We start from the raw sequence: 6,406 nt of genomic DNA on the forward strand, positions 1-6,406 counted from the left end.
ACGTATTGAGGGGTAAGTAGATTCATCATGAAAATTTTTTAAAAATAGAGTGAAATAAGAAATATTAGTGTGATATGGGAACTATAGGTTAGCCTAAAGTGCAGAACAAAATAAAATTTCAAAAATAAAATCAATACTAAAGTGCAGAACAAAATAAAATTTCAAAAATAAAATCAATACGGATAGAAAAGTACTTGAAAAGCAAAAACATTTGTGAGTGAGCTGTACTGAAAAAGAATGTGAGAAAGGCATGAGAATAATGAAGGTGAGTCGTAGTTACTATGTTATGCTATGATTTCCTATGTGGAGAAATAATGAAGGTGAGAAAATGAGAAATAAGGCGGTGAGTGGGTAAGGGTTACTAAGGGGGAAGAATAGTGATCAATATGATGTGCCAAATTATTTTCGTGTTTGTAACGATTTTGATACTTACTGTTTTTAAATTCCATACTATCCTAAGCCTCAGAACATTGCAAGCCGAAATGTTCTATGTGTTGGAACACCGGTGCCTCTAAGGCGCAGCAAAAAATAAAAAAAAAAAATTCCGGCGATCCAAACTAAGGATCCATATGTAAGGAATGAATCGGGGTGATAAAAAGGTTTCGAAATTACAGAAACTTCAATTTGAGTAGACAGCAACGACTAGGCAACAGGAATGCTGAACCACTATCGAACTAAGCCGCAACCTTTTCCGATGTCGGCCTCTACGTGGTCCACCCGATTGACAATGAACGGTAGAAATCCCAGAAAACTATTTTCAGAGAGTATTTTGCTAAACGGTTGCTAGACCACTTTGTATATTTTCGGGCTAGTTTTTATATATCCTTTTTAGGGTTTTTACCCTTGCTATATATAACTCCCTCTTAATTGGTATATATTTATAACGAATTTTAATTCATTAAAATTAATCCGAACATAATAATTATTATTCAAATAAATATAATAATGTTTAACCGAAAAAATTATAATTACATTAATTATAATAAAGATTTGATAAACTATATTTATTTAAACTTATATACTAACTAAATTCATATATCAATAAAATTATGTTCGATTATGTGTACAACATCATTGTACATATAGTATGTTCAACAATTTGATTGCCCAATTAAATTAATTCTATAATTAATTTAATTCATGTGACAACCAAGCAATATACCAACTATGTTTTACCTCGTTCATTTCAACCATAGGGTGTGACCCTATAGGTTCTTGTAACGTTAGCAGTAATATTAGAACAATTCTAATGTTACAAACAATGAGTGGCATCTAGCAATGCATCAATGCTACCTAAGTTACAAGAAGTCATGATTCGACATAACCTTTTGTGATTAACCTTTCATGCATTAATCCTTAAGTCCTATATCTTTAGAATGGACACAAGTCATGGAATAGTCACACTTGCATAGTCCATCCCATGTTTCTTGATACCTTGAGTAGACTATGATACACAAATAAGTATGACATCTCATATCAACTTATTTGAGCATGGCCATGCATTTCTAGCCTCACTCAATCAAGTGGCCTGAGATATTACTCCCATTTTGTAGGAAGGACTTATCCTATATTGATCAACTATATCCCTCAACATAGATTATGGTATATCCAACATTAGTCTTTATAGAACAACCAGTTACGGTGTTTGTTTGACTGTATCAAAATATACAACTCACGATGTTGGGATAAAGATGATCTCAAGTATGAGGATCATATACATATTAATTACTATGAGTAATGTTATGACAATTACGTAATAATCCAAGAAACATACTCATAGCGGGTCAGTCCAATATGTTGTTCTCTAACACACATATTCATGCATTGATTCTGACACTCCATATCAATGACAACTCTTTATCATCAATCAACTACATGTTAGTCTTAATGCATTATTATTGTCCTAGCCAACAATAATACTTGACTAAGGATCTTTTAAGAATAATCATATTATTCTCAGGACCTTATTATAAAAAAGTTTATTTATGCACATAGAAAAGAAACTGAAATGATAATGGCAACGCCTTATATTAATAAAAATGATAAACCAAGTATGTTATTACAACCATCTCGTGATTGATCTTTGGGCATACTCTTACACTATGTGACCTAGGTATTTTTATGCATAAATGGACATTATACTAAACAATCGCATAAGCTACTATTTGTATTCTACTAGGATAATCAAACTACTTGTATGATTTGTTGATGGATTCCTACATGTGAGACCCTTAATGCTTGTATATTTTGTAATGCACTGACCTTAGGTGTCTAAGGTCAAAAGTGGTAAATCAATTATTGATTATGTCAAAATTATTCGTAAAGATGAAATGCATAGTCATGTGCTCCAAAGTCAATTCTTGTATCCTATTTGTTCAAGGGTCATCTTTTCTATTTCTTATTTTTGTTTGTATTGCTTGAGGAAAAATACTGACTTAAGTGTAGGGGAGTTTGATCTGTCAAATTTTGGTGTAGCAGATTAAACTAATGTTCGCACTTTAGAGCTTGAAAACAAGCATTATAATTGGGTTTTAGTAAGTTTAATTAAATTCAATAAAATGTGCAAATTGAGTATTTTATTGACCGTAGGGACCGAATGAGGCCTAAGGGTGAGCTAATGAAGTTTGCAAGTGTGCAGAAGACTATTAGAAAGCATGTTAAATCAATACTGGTCACTATGTTGCAACATAGAGGGCTCGGTGTCATAACATAAGGAGCAGAAGGGAGAAATTCTGAAACTGCCTTCGATGTTGCGACATACCTTTGAAGACATCCCTAGAAGAGTATACTGACTTCTATGTCGCGACATAGGTCCTGATGTGTCATGAGATAGACTCTAGACGGGAATTAATACGAGTCATGGGGAATTTTGGTTTGCGCAATCGAACTTAAAGCTCGAGAATGTCAGACCTAGGGTTAAGGATGACGACCACCTTAAATCTATAAATAGGCTAATTTGTCACATATTATAGAGATCAAGTACTTAACTTAAAATCTCTCTTTTAATTCCAGTTTAGCTTTTCTCTTTCCTTAGGTTTTAGATTTATTTTCAATTTGTTCTTTGTTCTATTTCAGGAGAACTGATGTGAAGATACAATCAACTCTTGTGGATTCGTTTTTATTGATGATACACATCAAACTTTTTTCTTAAAATCTATACTTTCGATTCATTTATCATGTTTACACTTTATATTGACTCTATACTGTTTATGAAAACCATGAGGAACTAATCATTTTATGTGGGATTAATGAGTGAAGGTATGATCCATTGACTATTTTGCAAGGTTATTCAACGGATCAACTAATTAGGAAAGGAAGAACCTAAACCCTAGGCTTGACAATCCTAGGAACTCATCAAGGTAGGTATTAACCCAAAATTGGTATGCCCTATCCGTGAACACCTTCACTCTAAGCCGGTCTGGACTGTGAGGTTGAAAGATAAGTAGTCATTGTTGACTCGTTATTCTAGTAGACGTATCAGAAGATCTTGCTAAGATATCAGCTAGTTGATTGATGAGGAACTTGAAGCGACAATTAATAAGGACTGCCGAAGTGAGCTAATCACCCATAACCATATTTGATCAATTTTACTTCTCAATTTCTCAATATTTATTTACTTATCATATTATTTTTCTTATTATAAAAACCCCAAAAATTCCTTTTAGTTATATGTTCGTAATATAACTTATTTTGAGTACTAATTAAATCTTGTGGTGTTTAGGTTATAATTGACCTAATGCTAGCCTCTTTTGGGCTCTATCCTTGGAGTACTCATCTACTTCTTTGTAACTATTGTAATAGGCCTAAATTGCCTGGGCCCAAAACCAATAAAATCAAATAAAAATACCAAAATTAAACAGTCCATGTCTAATTACATTAAAACCCAAAATAAAAAAAAACCCTAAGCCCAATTTACAAGCCCACAACATTAAGTTTTTTCCAGAAAGAAAACCTAACCCTAGCCATTGTGCCGCGCCTCCTATATGCGTTGTTGCCTCCACGTACCAAATCAGCGTATTCGCCGCTCGAGGTGACGTCTCTTGCACCAAAATGGTAGGTTTCCTCTCCGTTGACCTCCCCCAATTCCTGCAAGCGCAACAAAAAAGAGGACAAAATAGAGCAGAAACAGTAGAAAGAACAAAAAGCAAATAGTAGCAAAACTCTTGTAATCGGCTATAAAGCCACGAAAAAAATAGATTGTATTACGGATATCAGAGTAATCAAAAAGAGAAAACCTAAAAGGTGATTTGCTTTATATTTTTCTACATCTATTTTTTTTTAAAAATAATAAAAACAATAACATAATATAGAATAAGAGTTAGTTTTTACCTTTTTGCTGCACCTCCACTGCGCGTGGTCACCGCTGATTCGAAATATCACCGAATCCTTTGGGATTCAATAGAGCTACGCCGAAAAAGGAGAAGAAAGGTTTCGTTTCTTTATTCCTCCACCGGGCTTGGCCGAGCTTTCAGTGGTTTTGGTCCCAAATTAATGTTCAAAGGGCGACGGGCTTCAAAAAGTGGGCTTTTGGTATTTTCTGGCCACCGAGGACAGCGGAGTCCGTTGTCGGCGACCGGTGGCCGCTGTGGAATCCACCCCCTTGGCCGGAATCTGGAGAATGAGAGAGAGTTGAAAGATTTCTTTTGCTTTTTTTTAGAAGGATGTTAAAATGAAAAAAAAAATCTGAAAAATTTAATTTAAATAGTGGTACAAAATGGTGCCAATTTGGCTTAGTGCCCACTGACTCTAAACGATATTGTTTTGGTGTGAAACGGACCGACCTGACCCGCTCCAGTTAAGGTCTGCGTGTTTTTGACCAGATGGTCTATTTGCTTTATGGGTCATTCCATATTTTTTAATTTTTTTAATTCCTTTTTTTCTTATTTTAAATTTATACCCTAGAATTTTATTTTAGTTTTCATCCGGTCCTCTTGGAACGGTGCGTTTCGGAGGGCGGGGAATATTTCCCCATTTGGTCCCTCCATGTTATTCGCGGTTTTCAACGTGTTCCTCTGATTTATTTTATTCTGATTTGTGCCCGTAAATTCCATTTAAGTTTCAATCTAGTCCCTTTTATGTTTATTCATCTATTTTATTATAATTTAGACTCTAAATTTTATTTCAATTTCAATTTAATCCTTTATTCGCTTAATTTCAAGTTTTATTTTTTTATATGCATATTGTTCTGTTTTATTTTATTTATTTATTTTTGCATTCATTCATTTATCTAGTTTTTACTATTCTTGTATTTAGAATTTATATGATTATTTATTCCTTTATTTACACATTTTATTATTATTACTATTAGTGCTATTATTATTATATTTATTGTTATATTTTTATCTCATCTTTGCTATTTTATTTTTCACGTAAAAAATCTAAACTTAACATTATGTATATCTATTTTATTTACTTATTTATTATTTTATACGCTTTGTATACATATTAAAGTTTGTAAGGTTAATATTTTCTTTATAAATGTTTGTCGATTTGTATATTTTCTTACTACTAATATTTACTTATTTATCCTCTTGTTTATCATGTGTTTCCTCTTCTTATATATATGGTTTCATTGTTGCATTCATTTTTAAACATATTTATGTTATGTTTGTTTGTTTTTATATCATGCATTTTCGTTTTATTACTTTACTTATTTGTTGAGACTTGTTTACTAATATTGTATTCATCTTTGTAATTATATCATTGTCATTATAATATTTTATCACTATTGTATATCATTTTAAATATACATTAATTTTCAACCAAATTCATAAAAAAAAGAAAATTTTTTAAAAAATAGGCAATATTCCATATTTGGAAGATTCGAAAAAATCGTACCCTAACTTACGAGGTTTCAGTTTTCTCGTTGAACTCGAATAACTGAATATTCTTTTAAAATTAAAACACATAAGATGTCAGGTAAAAATAAAGGCTAGCTTATTCTCAAAGGATCAAGATGTTGTGTCCTAACTCACAGGATGTGACACTTTGTTATTTTGAGACGAGAGGGTATTTAACGTTTGTTTCATTCAAGCTAATTTTAATTAAAATTAATACAAAGAGGGATCATATTTTAAACTCTTTTCAAGTTTTCAACTTTTGGCACTAAGACATTAATTAATCAACCAGGTACCAATTTTGGGCGTTATGAGGGTGCTAATCCTTCCTCGTGCGTAACCGACTCTCGAACCTATTTTTCGAATTTTGTAGACCAAAAACCTTCGTTTTAATAAATCAAACCGTTTATTAAAAGAATCAATTTATGAGGTGACCCGAGTACACCTCATAAAAAAAAGGACTGGTGGCGACTCCCATTTTCATTTTTAAATAAAAAGTCGATTTTTAAAAAAATGGTTTTGACAGCTTGGTGACCCCACTGAGGACTAAAATAAGGGAGTCAAGCCAC

Source organism: Gossypium arboreum, chromosome 12 (genome assembly GCF_025698485.1).
Source record: "Gossypium arboreum isolate Shixiya-1 chromosome 12, ASM2569848v2, whole genome shotgun sequence".
In the NCBI taxonomy this organism is placed as follows: domain Eukaryota; kingdom Viridiplantae; phylum Streptophyta; class Magnoliopsida; order Malvales; family Malvaceae; genus Gossypium; species Gossypium arboreum.